Source organism: Oncorhynchus keta, chromosome 37, assembly GCF_023373465.1.
Source record: "Oncorhynchus keta strain PuntledgeMale-10-30-2019 chromosome 37, Oket_V2, whole genome shotgun sequence".
NCBI lineage: Eukaryota > Metazoa > Chordata > Actinopteri > Salmoniformes > Salmonidae > Oncorhynchus > Oncorhynchus keta.
The window spans coordinates 5493516-5511205 of record NC_068457.1 but is presented as its reverse complement, the minus strand read 5'-3'; the positions used below and the strand labels follow the sequence as shown (position 1 = coordinate 5511205).

Here is a 17690-nt window from a genome sequence, read left to right as displayed (position 1 = left end):
TTAACCAGGTGAAATTGTGTCACTTCTCTTGCGTTCATTGCACGCAGAGTCAGGGTATATGCAACAGTTTGGGCCGCCTGGCTTTTTGCGAACTAATTTGCCAGAATATTTAGACTCATGGTTGCCACCCGTTAGATAAAATACAGAACGGAATAAACGTTTTGTTTGAGGTGATAGTTTCCGGATTTGACCTAAGGCTCGTATTTCTGTGTGTTTATTATAGTTAAGTCTATGATTTGATATTTGATAGAGCAGTCTGACTGAGGGGTGGTAGGCAGCAGGAGGCTCGTAATAGTCAAACGTATATGGTTTAGAGAGAAATAGTCGACGCGTTATAATTCCTGTAATAACTTGCGGCTGAACTTGAAAGGGGTTCCTTCGTTATTTTACCGTTCATGTCTTCCATAGAGAAGGTCTTGATCTACTTCAAATAAGGTCTGTGATATTCACTTATATTTAGCCAATATTGATCAGAGTTACTTTGTCCTATGGATATCTACACAGTTATAAAATTGGCAAGGTGGTGTAAGCCTACACGGAACACAGACCTTATTTTAAGTGAATCTAAAAAGATATCCTATGGAATAGATGAATGAAGGAACCGCTTTTCAGATTTTGCTAGGTGTCATGGGAATTATAACTCGCACTTTGGTAGTCAATTCTTACCATGTCCATTATTAAAATAAAATAGGATTTCCTGCACGTAGAAATTACAGTTTTGGTTTCAACATTCATCACAGGTAACTTAAACTACATTTTTATTCAAACAATTGAGAGAATTTGTCTCCTAAGCAGACTCTTCAGTATCATTGTCACTTCAGAGCTGTGTGTGTGTTTTACAGATGGCAGAGAAAAGCAGAGCACCAGTGTGGGACTATTACATGGAATCGGCACCGGGGAAAGCAAGGTGTCTTATTTGTAATAAAGATGTAAGCATGTTGTCAGCAACGGCTAAATCAGAAAATACCACTAACCTGTGGAATCACCTTAAGAACACCCATATGTATTAAGTTCAAATAAAAGTGTTCATTGTTCATTCAGTATTGTTGCAATTGTCATTATTACAAAAATGTGTATATATATCCTCACACACACACACACACAGTTTAAAAATCGGCCAATTAATCGGTATCTGCTTTTTTTTTGGGGTCCTCCAATAATCGGTATTGGTGTTGAAAAATCATAATCGGTCGACCTCTACTACATACTGCTCTACTTTTGACAAGAGCCTGATCAAAAGTAATGCACTACATATGGAATAGGGTGCCAGTTGGGACGTAGACCTAGACTCCTTCACTCTCCGTATCCTTGCAGCTAATTGCTGGAACCATCTGACCTTCCCAATATCCTAGTTCATCTCCACAGCGACCATTTGTTTAGGTCCGCCGAGACACCCGAGACATGGAGCCAATTTATTTATGTGCAGTTCACTACCCAGCAACCTCTATGGCGGGCTCCGTCGAGTGTCGTATAAACATGTACATTTCATGGTGAACACAGGGCCCCACAATGCAAAGGCAATGGTAAAGTACATGGGGGTCGGGGGATCCACATGATAACAATGTAGTCTGTAACTTTGGATCTCATTTCTCTGATTTATGCTGAGTGGGGTCTAGATTTGGACTCGAAATAAATCTCAACACCTTTTTACTAATGTTAGAGCAACATAATGTGGAAAACTCAAAGATCGGTACATACTATAGAGTTTAATCCGTAGAGTACAACCTTTCTTCATACAGGAAGCGGCACAGGTCCTAATCCAGGCACTTGTCATATCCCGTCTGGACTACTGCAACTCTCTGTTGGCTGGGCTCCCCGCTTGCGCCATCAAAACCCTGCAACTTATCCAGAACACTTGGTGTTCAACCTTTCCAAGTTCTCCCAGGTCACCTCACTACTCTGCACATTCCACTGGCTTCCATTCGAAGCTTGAATCCACCACAACACCATGAGGGTTGCCTACGGAGCAGCAATGGGAACTGCCCCCCTCTACCTTCAGGCTACGCTCAAACCCCACACCGCAACGGGAGCACTCCTTTCTGCCACGTCTGGTCTCTTGGCCATCCCAGCCTAATTAAAAGGTCTTCTCTGTCCTGGCACCCCAAATGGTGGAACAAGCTTCCCCCTGACACTAGGACAGCAGTCACTGCCCATCTTCTGAAACCCTACCTATTCAAAGAGTATCTTAAATAAGACATCTCATTGTTACCCCCATAAATGTTTGTTTTTTTACTGCACTTGTCTTTTCGTAATAGCACTGACTTTGCTGATAACTCCTTCACTGAGAGAAAAAAAAGACTTACTACGACTGTGATTTGTAGTTGTCTCACCTAGCTAACTTAAGATGAATGCACTAACTAAGTCGCTCTGGATAAGAGCGCCTGCTAAATGTAAATTGTAAGGTTATGAAAGCATTCCAATATTGCATACATTTTACCTATTAACATTACAATTGTTGATTTCTATATTGTAGCCTTCAGGATACTTCAACTCAAATGCTCATTCAAATAGTACGGTAATTCCCAATTCTAGCTTGTTGAAGGACTTATCCCCACTACTGTGCAAAAACACTCTACTTCAGTGTTGTGTTCATGAGGGCAATCAACAGAACATGTAAATGAGCGTTTCTTACAGGTCCAGGTGGTCCCTGGCTGTCTGTCAGTTTCTCTGTCTAGTGTCTAATGAACCCCACCCTCACAGTAAAAAGGCACAACAGTCCAGTCTCATACCAGTCAATGAGAACCACTACAGTAAACAAAAGCTGGTATAGGATCTCACAGCGATCATAGAGCAACCCATTACGGGGGTCGCTGCCGAGTGACGCAGCGGTCTAAGGCACTGCATCTTAGTGCAAGAGGTGTCACTACAATCCCTGGTTTGAATCCAGGCTGTATCAAATCGGGCCGTGATTGGAGTCCCATTGGGCGGAACACAATTGGCCCAACATCGTCCGGGTCCATTCTAACATATCAACACGAAAGTATCAAGTCAAGTTCATAGTTCGCATTCAAAGTGGTTTTTGTCTTTCTGCATTTCACGTGCATAGCCCTGCATCTATAATTTTTCCCAGGCCTATTCTGCTGATTTATGACTTATTTTCCCATGGTGCACCTGACGCTTTCTTATCTAGTAGGCAGTGCACACCTGGGAGAGAGAGGGAAAGGGGGAAGTGGGAATGGATAGGGGGGATGGAGGTTGACCTCAGGGCTAGAGTCAGCACAGCTCACCTGGATTGCACTTTTCTCATGTGAGTGGGATTTGCCTAAATGGCACATTCACAAACAGTATGAATCTTCCCACACCATCTTCTCAATCATGCGCAGGCCCATATAGAGAACCCTGGAGGCCGAGTATAGGGGCCCCTGCAGCATCCGAGTTCTCCCTGTATCTACCAGGAGGCCTGGGTCATGTTCACAAGAGCATACTGTAGCAAAATGTTTCAGAAAATGAAAACAAGCACTTCTTATTTGACAATTAGAGATACCTCTCAATTTCACAGTTTTTACTGTTTGGTGCCAACTTAACATAACCCTGTTTTCAAAGTATCCACCTCCGATTTCCAATTTGAAATACATGGACTGTTTTGAACAGATTCCCAGTCATTTCTAAAAACATAGCCAAGTCACCTAGGGAGTTGGGATACGCAGCTAATATCCTATTTCTTTGAACAGTGTGCTTACCTACAGCAAAACAAGGGCATGCTGTAATCTACAACAGGTATTCTCAAACTGGGGTACGTGTCCCCCATGGGTGCGCACACTGCCGTCCAACGGTGCTATACATTTGTGAGGTTTTATTCTTGCCCGAGTAGCCTTGTTTCACTGCCAAAAAAATAAAATGTAACCATATAGTGGTCAGCGAAATAACAACACCGTGTCAAATACAGGTAGCCTAGTCAAATAAATAATCAAATCACATTAACCGTTACTCTCTCACGGGAATTCCACTAACGGTCCGTATGTAGCCAAACGTAGCTGCTGCTCATTCTTTTTGCTCAAAAATACATAAAATGGTAAAAAAAAAAAGAAGTAGTAATGCCCGCATCCATAGAGACACATATCAGGTCTACTGGTGGTAGTACTGCTTCTACCAGCAGTTCTACACCTGCACGTGTCGACGAAACAAGTTGTTCTGCTTCCACGAGCACATCCAATGCAAGCATTAGTAATTCCACATGTGGGGGTTCACTTATATTGGGAGTAGTGCCTTTCCTCAGCCACAGTGTGTTATACGTGCAAAAGTACTCTTACAACCCGATGAAACCTTCACGCGTGAAGAAATTTAGAAACAAAAAAAAAAACATGCCAATTTGAAAAATAAGCCACAGATGCTTTCTGAGCGAGAATTAAGACAACTTGAGTAGCAAGACATGTATAAAAGCAACAGATGCCATTAATAAGAAGGGGCTAGGAGCGTTAGATGGTGAGCCCCCCGAGTGGCTAGGACAGGCAAGACCCATACTATTGTTTTCTGTATCACTGCGACCTTACCATCTGCCCTGTGAGTTCCCCCAATTGTTTGTTACCGTTGTGCACATTCAACCGAAAGCTAATATAAAAAAAGGCATCAGAGATCATTTATAATCTGTCACATAAACTCGAATCCATCTCCACCGACGCTCCCAAATTTATTTTAGGGGATTTTAAAAAACTATACCTTGCAAAGTCCTGCGCACATAGCACCAGTATGTGAAATGTCACACTAGCAAAAATAGGACTCTTGATTTGTGCTATGGGACAATACCAAATGCGTTCTCTGCCACCACCAGACCTCCCCTGGGGACATCAGACCACAATGTGGTCTACCTCAGGCCAATCTATTGTCGGCTCCTGGAGAGGGAGAAACCCACTGTTAGAACTGTCCAGATCTGGAATGACAACAGTATCACTTGTCTCCAGGGGTGTTTTGACTGTACACTGTGGGAGGTATTTGAGCACAGCAGCTCTGATCTTAATGAACTCACAGATGTTATTTCAGACTACGTAAACTTGTGTTGAGTCAGTTGTGTCTACTAAAACCTGTAAAGTATTCCCTAACAATAACCCTTGGGTATCAAAATATCTAAAATCGCTACTTGCTAGGAAGAAGGCAGTTCATGCTGTGGGTGATAGACAGGCTTTTAGAGATATACAATGTGAGATCAAAAGACAGATACTGGTGGACAAGGAGGCATATAAGCAAAGGGTGGAGAGGACCCTCTCAAGAAACCCAAGGGTGGCCTGGCAAGGGATTAAATCCATGGCTAGTACCCCCCACATAGGCAGGGGGAAAAAAAACAGTGCTGACCTTGGGGGATATGAGGGCCAGAACATGGCTAATGAACTGAATGTTTTCTTCTCAAGATTTGAATCGGACAACTTTGTGTCGGAGGTATAACAAAAAAAAAACAAAAAAAAAATGGAAGCATCATTACAAATGTTTGAGAGAGTTGTTGTTTAACAGTCTGATGTTTTAATGTTGTTCAGGGGATTTAACGTATACAAAAGCCCAGGCCCAGACAAAATAAGTGGACGTGTGGTAAAGCACTGTGCTGAACAATTGGCTGGTGTTTAACAGACATTTTCCAATCCTCACTCGACCAGCAACACGTGCCAGTATTGTGGAAAAACAATAATTATACCATTTCCTAAAGCATCTAATCCCTCTGTACTACCGCCTTGTCGCCTTGACATCCTTAGTAATGGAATGCCTTGAGAAAATTGCAAAAAGTCATACTCAGTGTCACCCAGAAGCTTCTCGACCCATTTCAGTTTGCCTATCAGCCTAGCAGAGTTGATGATGCCATTCTTACCCTCCTTAACATGGTCGATAGACATTTAGAGGGGGCCAAATCCCATGTCAGGGTTCTGTTTGTTGACTTTTCTTCTGCCTTCAACACAATCCAGCCTTAGTCTCTGTGCCAGAATGTCATTCGGGACGTCTCCTTAGATGGGGGGGCTGGTTTTGTGGCTGTTGGACTTCCTGAGCCAATGCTCAAAATAGGTCCCCGCGTGTCAGATATACGCAATACCAACACAGGCTCTCCTCAGAGATGTGTTTTGTCCCCACTCCTGTACAGTAACAGTTGTACTAGTTCCTCGTTAAGTTCGCTGATGACAACTGCCTTGATCAGCCTGTTGCATGACTTTGTAGAGTGGTGTTAGGAATCACACTTGGTCCTCAATACCAACAAGACCAAAGAGATGTGCAGAGACTTCAGGAAGCGTACAACACCTACCTCTGCAACATCTGTCAGAGGTCAGAATATAGAAATTGTAGAGGAATACAATTATCTGGGTGTCCTTTTGGACAATAAGCTTCAGTGGAGTAAATGTACAGACCTGATCTACAAAAAGAGCCAATAGAGACTGTACTTTCTCAAAAAGCTGGGATATTTTAATGTAGACTGTACTATATTGCCTCTGTTTTACAAATCTTTTAATGAGAGTATTTTAACTTTTTGTATTGTTTGTTGGTTTGGCAATGCCACTGTTAGCCAGAGAAATATGTTGAGAAGGATTATTACCACAACAAGCAAGGTATTTGAAGTCAAACAGTCAGGACTGGATGAGATCTTTAAGGTCAGGACCCTCCGTAAGGCTCACAAAAATAGTTTTAGACCCCCTGTACCTGGACTTTGAACTACTCCCCTCTGGGTGCAGGTATAGGGGATCCCTCAGCAGGAAAAACAGAACTAGACAATCATTTGTGCCAGGCGTGAAATCCATCCTAAATAGCTTGGGCTAATGTTCCTATCGACTCCGTAAGGCCAGCATGCCAGTCTTTTAAAAAAAAGACACATTTTTTAAATGTATTGGTATGTAACTTATGAAAGTTGTATTGTCAATTTTGTTTTGTATTTAAATGCCACTTTAAAATGTGTACATGACACTGCAACAACATTTCCCCATGGGGACAATAGAGTCAGTAAGTAAGTATTGTGGAGGACTTAATTATTCCTACTGCCACAGATATGGCTGGCACAATGATGGGGGGGGGGGGGAACTATACAGACAATTCCTTCATCAAACAACACTGTTTCACGACACATCAGTGACATGGCAGGAGATGTTTTGAAACAATTACTGCTTCGCATACAAGCCAGTGAATTATATGCAAATTTCTCAAATATACAATTCTCGTTAATCCAGCCACAGTGTCCGATTTAAAAAATGCTTTACAGCAAAAGCGCCACAAATGATTATGTTAGGTCACCACCAACTCAGAAAAACCCAGCCATTTTCCAGCCAAAGAGAGGAGTCACAAAAAGCACAAAGAGATAAAATGAAATCACTAACCTTTGATGATCTTCATCAGATGACACTCATAGGACATCATGTTACACAATACATGTATGTTTTGTTAGGTAAAGTTCATATTTATATCCAAAAATCTTATTTTACATTGGCGTGTTATGTTCAGTAGTTCCAGAACACATGGGGTGATATTGCAGAGAGCCACATGAATTCACAGAAATACTCATTATAAATGTTGATGAAAATTCAAGTGTTATGCATGGAACTTTAGATACAGCGGTTGCTTTAAGGAGAAGTGTGTCAGATTTCAAAAAGACTTTACAGAAAAAGTATCATCTGAGAACGGTCAGAGCCGAAACCAGCGAAAATAAATATGTCATGTTGCGCAGTCAACATTAGTCAAAAATAGCATTATAAATATTCACTTACCTTTGATGATCTTCATCAGAATGCACTCCCAGGAATCGCAGTTCCACAATAAAATGTTTGTTTTAAAAGCGCGTTCAGATCTAGTCGGACGAATAGTTCAAAAAGTTATTACAGGTCGAAGAAACTTGTCAAACTAAGTATAGAATCAATCTTTAGGATGTTATCATAAATGTTCAATAATGTTCCAACCGGAGAATTCTATTGACTGTAGAAAAGCAATGGAACGAGAGATACCTCATGCGAAATGCACGTGACTGAGAACGAGGCTGCTGGCAGACCCCTTAGTCAAACAGCTCCCATCCGGCCCCCCTTCACATGAGAAGCCTGAAACAACGTTCTAAAGACGGTTGACATCTAGTGGAAGTCTTAGGAAGTGCAACATAGCCCCTATTGAATTCACAGGGGGATATGGGTTGAGTTCAAAAACTAGAAACCTCAGATTTCCCACTTCCTGTTTGGAGTTCTTCTCAGATTTTTGCCTGCCATATATGAGTTCTGTTATACTCACAGACATCATTCAAACAGTTTTAGAAACGTCAGTGTTTTCTATCCAATAATAATATGCATATATTAGCATCCAGGACTGAGTAGGAGGCAGTTCACTCTGGGCACGCTATTCATCCAAAAGTGAAAATGCTGACCACTATCCCAAAGAAGTTAATGACACATGCTTTTTGCAACCACGTGCCTAAACTCAGCAAAAAAGGAAAAATCATCTCACTGTCAACTGCGTTTATTTTTTTACCGATCCTGTGCAGTTGTTGTAAAACGTGGTTTGCCACTGCGAGGACAATCAGCTGTCCATCCTGTCTCCTTGTTGCGCTGTCTTAGGTGTCTCACAGTATGAACATTGCAATTTATTGCCCTGGCCACATCTGCAGTCCTCATGCCTCCTTGCAGCATGCCTAAGGCATGTTCACGCAGATGTGCAGGGACCCTGGTGATCTTTATTTTGGTGTTTTTCAGTGTCAGTAGAAAGGCCTCTTTGGCGTCCTAAGTTTCCTAACTGTGACCTTAATTGCCTACCGTCTGTAAGCTGTTAGTATCTTAATGACCGTTCCACAGGTGCATGTTCATTAATTGTTTATGGTTCATTGAACAAGCATTGGAAACATTGTTAAAACCCTTTACAATGAAGATCTGTGAAGTTATTTAAATTTTTACTAATTATCTTTGAAAGACAAGGTCCTGAAAAAGGGCCGTTTCACACTAGCATGAAAACTAAATACAGGCATAGACTGCGAGTGGAAAATGATTTAAGACAGACTCTCTCCAATACAACATTGCAGAGTTATGTGCATCCTTTCAAGCACATCCTTCTCATTAACCTGTGGTGAGTTATTCACAATTGTTGATGAACAAGTAAGGTTTTATAGGAAACATTGCTAAATAAGAGAGCAAAATGATTGATAATATGTATATTCGTATTCGTATTTGTGCCGTGGTCTTATAAGAGCTCTTTGTCACAATCCGGGGCGTGGGAAGTGAGAAACTCACACTCATCCTTATGTTAAATACATTTATTGTATAGTGTGTTTGTGGCAGGCTTACAATGATGGAAAAATATATATTTGAAAGTATGCTGACCCTGGTGCTAGGGGGGTACGCAGCTGGAGGTTGAATGTTTGAAGGGGTCCCGGACTATAAAAAGGTTTGGGAAACACTGATCTACAACATCCGAACCAATTGCATTTATGGATTGTGTGCCCACGTAAAATCACCACATAACAAACTCTTCACTTTTAACGACAGTTGAAATCGGAAGTTTACATACACTTAGGTTGGAGTCATAACTCCACAAATGTCTTGTTAACAAACTATAGTTTTGGCAAGTCGGTTAGGACATTAATTTGTGCATGACAAGTAATTTTTCCAACAATTGTTTACAGACAGATTATTTCACTTATAATACCGTGTATCACAATTCCAGTGGGTTAGAAGTTTACATACAATAAATTGACTGTCTTTAAACAGCTTGGAAAATGCCAAAAAATTCTGTCAGTGGAGAAGGGTTACACCAGCTCTGTCAGGAGGAATGGGCCCAACTTATCGAGGGAAGCTTGTGAAAGGCTACCCAAAACGTTTGACCCAAGTTAAACAATTTAAAGGCAATGCTACCAAATACTAATTGAGTGTATGTAAACATCTGACCCAATGGGAATGTGATGAAAGAAATAAAAGTTAAAATAAATGATTCTCTCTACTATTATTATTTCACATTCTTAAAATAAAGTGGTGATCCTAAGACCGGGAATTTTTACTAGCATTAAAATGTCAGGAATTGTGAAAACTGAGTTTATATGTATTTGGTTAAGGTATATGTAAACTGACTTCAATTGTAAATCCACTAGCATTCTGTAATTACACTATTAGTTTGTGACTTCTTACATCTGGAAACAGCTAGATTGATGCCCAACTTGCTGAATAGAATCTTGTTATCCGCTAATAGTCCATACTAATTGCTAATGCTAATTGCTAGCTAGCTAATACTTGTACTGAGTCAGAGCGAACCCAATTAGCTATACAGCCTGATAATACCAGTGATGGTGTAGACCTAAATCAGCATGTTTTTGCAACAGTATCTTCTAAATCAAAGAGGAATATGCGAAGCAAGAATATGTCAGCTACATCTTGTAGCTAAGAGAACATGAAATGTATCCAAAGATTATAGAGTCCACAAGGAAACACTTATCAACACTTTGGTTCCTACTCTTCATTTTCATTCGTTGTCATGTCAAACACTATTGAAAATGCCCACTATTATATTCTAACTATAGAATTTGAATGATCATTCTATTTCCGTTATTTCAACAGGTTACCCAAGTGTGTTGCTCTAAATCGCAATTAACATCACAATTGCAACATTTGGTTAGAAATACAGCTTAGATTGTTTGGCCATATCGTGCAGCCCTTACGTGGCAGTGTGGAAATGATCTGAAATGAGTGCCCGAAATGCAGAAGTTGCTGAAAATGCTAAAAATGATTTTCAGTTGAAGTTGAACTGAACAGTATAAAACCATCAGAATGGAAAAAGACACATTGAAATAACTTAGAATGTATGTGTTGCCACCCTAGGGTCACTCACTATTTATAAACTAAATTTAGAAAGAGAGATGATATTTTGGCCATATCACCCAGCCCTAGTTCACACACACCAACACAGTCCTGAAGAGGGCATGACAACACCTCTTCCCCATCAGGATGCTGAAAAGATTTGGCATGGGCCCTCAGATCCTCAAAACATTCTACAGCTGCACCATTGAGAGCATCTTGACGTGCAGCATCACCACTTGGAATGGAAACTGCTAAATAGTTAACTATCTGCATTTACCCTTTTTGCACTAACTATTTTGACTCATCGCCTATGCTGCTGTTACTGTTTAAAGGACCTCTTGAGGATTGGACCCCTTTTCTAAAATGTCACCTAAAATGACATACCCAAATATAACTGCCTGTAGCTCAGGACCTGAAGCAATGATATGCATATGATTGATACCATTTGAAAGGAAACACTTTGAAGTTTGTGGAAATGTGGAAATGTGAAATGAATGTAGGAGAATGACACATATCTGGTAAAAGATAATACAAAGACAAAAACATGCATTATTTTTTTGTTCCCCATCTTTGAAATGCATGAGAAAGGCCAATATGACTTAGGAATCTAGGCACAATTTAGAGTTGCGCTTTAGGTGGCAATGATCCTTTAGAGGTTAATAAATCCTCTTAAGGATCTCTACAGATTGGTGTTTCACCCTCGGGACTGTTGAGCTAATGTGACTGGCATGAGCATAAGTAACAAGAACATTTCCCACCTATCAAATCAATTGGCCAAGTAGTAAACATAAATCTTTACGACATAGAATTGCAGGAAAATCGTTTTAAAACACCCATAAAAATCAAGCTTTTGGTGTGGTGTATTCATGCATTTCCCATATGGTCTAGCGGTTAGGATTCGTGGTTTTTACCCTGGCGGCCCGGATTCGACTCCTGGTATGGGAACCAATCTTGGAGCAGCAGGTAGCCTAGTGGTTAGAGCGTTGGGCCAGGAGCCGAAAGGTTGCTGGATCGAATCCCCGAGCTGATGAGGTAAAAACTTGTTGTTCTATAACCTAAATGCATTCACATTTTCAACAGTGTCCTTCCCTCCCACCTGCCCTCAGTCAGTGCCCGATAGGTGGGGACGAAGGACACTCTCTTCCCTGCCTCCCACTAGCACAGCAGACAGGAGCCTAGGGTGACACCGTATACTAGTTAGCGACACAGTGTGCTAGCTTTCTAGTTAGCTAGCTAGCACACTGTCGCTCCCGCCTGCTGTGTACCAGAGAAAACTGTCTGCGACAGGTGGGGGTACACTGTCTACAGGTCATCACCGTCTCCCTCTAGCACACGAGGCTTGGGCAACACCGTATAATAGCTAGCTTGATAGTTAGTGACACAGTATGCTTGTTAGCTTGCTCACCTCCCAGCTGCTGTGTACTAGAGTCCTCCTTAGGACTAGCTGGCTAAGCTAGCACAGTGTCCTTCGCTCCCGCGTGCCGAGCACCTGCCCTCGCTGTTGTTAACAGAACTGTGGGAAAACAGTGCCTGACACGCAGGGGTGAAGGACACTGTCTACCAGTGTACAGCAAGCGAGCTACCGTATTCGCCTCCGCCCCTTCTTTTATTTATTAATTTTTTTTACCCAGTTTTCTCCCCAATTTCATGGTATCCAAGTGTTTTAGTAGCTACTATCTTGTCTCATCGCTACAACTCCCGTACGGGCACGGGAGAGACGAAGGTTGAAAGTCATGCGTCCTCCGATACACCACCCAACTAAGCCGCACTGCTTCTTAACACAGCGCGCATCCAACCCGGAAGCCAGCCGCACCAGTGTTTCCGAGGAAACACCGTGCACCTGGCAACCTTGGTTAGCACGCACTGCGCCCGGCACGCCACTGGAGTTGCTGGTGCGTGATGAGACAAGGATATCCCTACCGGCCAACCCCTCCCTAACCTGGACGGCGCTAGGCCAATTGTGCGTCGCTTCACAGACCTCCCGGTCGCGGCCGGTTACGACAGAGTCTGGGGATTATCGGTGGCTGGCATCCAACATTATTGTGCATTAACACCACTTACTGTACTGGAACACCCTCTCCTCCCACCTGTCCTAAATTAAATATTAACCAGTTGAAGTATAAAGGGGGGGTTACTGCAGATGCAGAAATGCCCACATGTCGGAACGCACCAAAAACAGCAGCTTTTTATCAACGTTCTGATTGGCCAAAGTGGTCAAACGTGATGGGCCTCCGCAGTTCACACAAATAGCCTATAGTTCTTCATCATTCCCTCCACCACCACAGAGAAGACAAGGAAGAAACCACCCTGTAGCTAGGCCTACCTCTAGGCTGCTATACATATTTATTTAGTTTGTCATTCTATCATTTTTAAGTAAATAGTTTTACCAGCTTCATGTATTCTCAAATTTAAAAAAGTAAGGGAGAGCCGCTGACATGCGCTCTGGCAGCATTATAAACCTACTAATGATCTACATAACATATATACAAAACAGATCCTTACCTGGTAATACAAATATGAATCTTGCTCCATATTCACACATTTGCAAACACCTCTTGGGAGGTCATAAAGTGCCCTCTATACCAAACACCATGAGCTGCATTATTTTAGTATTCTTCAATGATCTGAATGCTTCTGACACAGTGCTTGAGATATGTTAAATTAGTCATTTTTCCATGTGTTACTTGTTTGATACCAAGAAATAGCAACACATAACCAGCTAACAGTGGAATAATGTGAACTTGGAACCTTCACCAAAGTAGAACATTTTATTTCTTTCTTATGTGAGGACAACTGTAATCTGTTTAAAAAGGTGTTACGTTTTACACTCTCTCTCGCTCTCAATGGACTGGTGAGTGCTAAATTAGACACACACTTGTTGTCAATTACAAAATACAAAGAGAACAGCACTCCTGATAACGTAGGTTGGTCCAAGTGTCCGAGCACAGCAGGAAAGCTTTTAATGAAAGGTATCTGGATACATATTTATACTATATAGATAGACCAGACTGAGATGGACCAGAGAGGATTAAAATCAAAACGTGGCTGAAATCTACAGTATCTGAATCCCCCCATTGAGAGAAAAGTTTGAGTGTCGCAAAACACATTTTTTCATAATTGAGCTCTTACACAAAACAAACGGATAGCTTTTGGATTTTATGACGCCAAAGGTACACAAAGCCAGAAATACCAGAACATATATCATCATGCTGTCAACTATAACCAAGATCCCAATTCTGGGGTGGAACAAAATGCACTACTGTAGACTGTCTTAATGTATGACCAGGTAAAATATGTCCTGAAATAGACCGGATACATTTGAACCGTGTATCAGGTCAGACACATTATCATATTATTTTTTTGTGCACTGACAGATTATTCGCTCGTGAACAAAACAGCCACAACATACATTAAAAACGCTGCTTGACATTTCTCTTTGACATTAAAGTTACTCTTTCCGATCAACAGCCAGGGTAGAAGTAAGAACAAAACTTGCGCACTGCATTTGTCAAGCTATTTAAATAAACGTTATATATTCTTACCTGTGGACAAGTGATAGGCAAATTTTCCAACAGATGCCAGTGGAATGCCGAGTCAAACACTGATGATAACGTTGCGTTGTTGTTCGCTCCAAATGTTGGGGTGATGTGATTCATGTTGGGTTGCAATCTTTCTACGCATGCTCACCCGCAGCATTCAGGGGGCTACTGTACTACCTTACCAGACGGTTGTCCTACTTTTTCTCCTTGACTGCGCCGTGCACTTATGTGCGGTTTAATGACAAAATAAGTGATCTTGATGTGATAACATGTTAGAGATTATGCATCTGATGGTCAGATAGTTGGGACGCTAACAAGGTATCCCAGCCTCATCCAAACCCGCATATGAGATATAGCCTATATGATAAGATATTAATTATGATGGCTAAATAAAATAAATAATACATAAATCAACAATATGCTACAAACTGATACATGTGACATGTCCTTTGTCTTATTCAAAAACATTTTACACCATTCAAAATTATTGAATAGAATATGTCCTGTGAAAGTGGAGAAATAAGAGCTTTAAAAACTTCCTCAGGCTAGGGTCTATTTTTCTCTATTTCTGCCTGACTGACGTGCCCAAAGTAAACTGCCTGTTGCTCAGGCCCTGAAGCCAGGATATGCATATAATTGGTACCATTGTAAAGAAAACACTCTGAAGTTTGTAGAATTTTTAAAAATAATGTAGGAGACTATAACACAGTAGATATGGGAGGAGAAAACCAACCAGAAATTTTTTTTGAGAGCCCATGCTCTTCCATTAGAACGTATAGGGAAAAATGTTTATCTCGCTCCTAGTATGCAATTCCTATGGGTTCCACTGGATGTCAGTAGTCTTTGTTCAATGTTTCAGGCTGGTTTCTTCCCAAAGAAGAATTATGAGTTTTAGTACTGGGATACAGCTTTGGAAATCAGTCTATCCACGCGCAACGAAGATGACGCGCAGCTGCTAATATCGTTTTTCTATTGAACATACTTCTTTCCATATGAAATAGTATAATTTAATTACATTTTAGGATACCTGAGGATTACATAGAAATGTATTTTGACTTGTTTTAACAAAGTTTAGCGGTAGCTTTTTGGATTCCTTTCTTTGCATGTTGAACAAGTGGATTACTCAAATAGATGGCACGAACTAAACATACTTTTTGGGATATAAAGAAGGATTTTATCTAACAAAACGACACAACATGTTGTAGCTGGGCCTCTTTGGATGACATACCAGAGGAAGATTTTTTAAAAGTAGGTGAATATTTAACCACTATTTGTGAATTTATGAAACCTGTGCTGATGGAAAAATATTTTGATGTGGGGCGCCGTCCTCAACAATCACAGGGTATTAAATATATAAATATATGCCATTTAGCTGACTTTTATCCAAAACTTACAGTCATGTGTGCATACATTCTATGTATGGGTGGTCCCGGGAATCGAACCCACTACCCTGGCGTTACAAGCGCCATGCTCTACCAACTGAGCCACAGAGGCCCTGTACAAACAATAGTACGCAAGTATAAACACCATGGGACCACGCAGCCGTCACACTGCTCAGCAAGGAGACATGTTCTGTCTCCTAGAGATGAACGTACTTTGGTGCGAAAAGTGCAAATCAATCCCAGAACAGCTGCAAAGGACCTTGTGAAGTGCTGGAGGAGACAGGTACAAAAGTATCTATATCCACAGTAAAACGAGTCCTACATCGGCATAACCTGAAAGGTCGCTCAGCAAGGAAGAAGCCACTGCTCAAAAAACGCAATAAAATGCCAGACTACAGTTTGCAACTGCACATGGGGACAAAGGTCGTACTTTTGGAGAAATGTCCTCTGGTCTGATGAAACAAAATATAACTGTTTGGCCATAATGACCATCGTTATGATTGGAGGAAAAGGGGGAACCTTGCAACCCGAAAAACACCATGCCAACTGTGAAGCACGGGGGTGGCAGCATCATGTTGTGGGGGTGCTTTTCTGTAGGAGGGACTAGTGCACTTCACAAAATAGATGGCATCATGAGGATAGAAAAGTACGTGGATATATTGAAGCAACATCTCAAGACATCAGTCAGGAAGTTAAAGCTTGGTCACAAATGGGTCTTCCAAATGGACAATGACCCCAAGCATACGTCCAAAATTGTGGCACAATGGCTTAAGGACCACAAAGTCAAGGTATTGGAGTGGCCATCACAAAGCCCTGACCTCAATCCCATAGACAATTTGTGGGCAGAACTGAAAAAGCGTGTGTGAGCAAGGAGGCCTACAAACCTGACTCAGTTACACTAGCTCTGTCAGGAAGAATGTGCCAAAATTCACCCAACTTATTGTGGGAAGCTTGTGGAAGGCTACCTGAAACGTTTGACCCAAGTTAAACAATTTAAAGGCAATGCTACCAAATACTAATTGAGTGTATGTAAACTTCTGACCCAATGGGAATGTGATGAACGAAATAGCTGAAATTAAAAGCATTCTGAAAAGCTGAAATAAATAATTCTATCTACTATTATTCTGAAATTTCACATTCTTAAAATAAAGTGGTGATCCTAACTGATCTAAGACAGGCAATTTTTACTAAGATTAAATGTCAGGAATTGTTAAAAACTGAGTTTAAATGTATTTGGCTATGGTATATGTAAACTTACAATTTCAACTGAATATATAAAAGTATGTGGACACCACTTCAAATCGGTGTATTCGGCTGTTTCAATACTTTGCAGTATTTTTGTTTATGTGTTACTTCTTACATTACTTTCTCAGAATTATTTTGTGTTATTGCATTCAGCTGAGAATAACTTTTGGATATCAGAGTGGCGGTAACTCACAAGCATTACGACTTTCCCGAATCGGATCCTTTGTTCGTATCCCCCAGGGAAATGTAAATGATTCCAGAAGCCGATCCCAAAGAACACCGGCGGAGAGGAGGTATTCGGAGTGGACTTCTTGGAGTGCACCGGAGTTCGACTCAGGAGGCGCACACACCAGCGAAACTACCATACCCGCTTCCGAGTATATTACTCGCTAATGTTCAGTCTCTGGATAGTAATGTTGACGAGCTCAGGCTGAGGATTTCCTTCCAGAGAGACATCAGGGATTGTAACTTACTCTGTTTTTTCGGAAACATGGCTCTCTCGGGATATACAGTACTGTCTGAGTCCATACAGCCAGGTGGCTTCTCAGTCCATCGCTTAGACAGGAATAAATATCTCTCTGGGAAGAAGAAGGGCGGGGGTGTATGTTTCATGATTAACTACACATGGTGTGATTTTGTTCACGTGACCTAGAATACCTCACAATTAAACGCCGACCGTATTACCTCCCAAGAGAATTCTCTTCGGTTATAGACACAGCCGTGTATTTTATTTATTTATTTATTTTTATTTATTTCACCTTTATTTAACCAGGTATGCAAGTTGAGAACAAGTTCTCATTTGCAAT

General features: G+C 41.2%; 1 protein-coding gene across 1 annotated transcript in view; it reads right to left on the bottom strand.

The window, feature by feature from the left end:
• Nucleotides 1-14425, bottom strand: part of LOC118370107 (zinc finger protein 385B-like) — a 143431-nt gene extending 129006 nt beyond the window's left edge. Inside the window, exon 1 of the mRNA XM_035754907.2 lies at nt 14261-14425. The gene's annotated coding sequence lies outside the window, so the exon portion shown is untranslated. The remainder of the gene's footprint in view (nt 1-14260) is intronic.
• Nucleotides 14426-17690: the final 3265 nt, after the last annotated feature.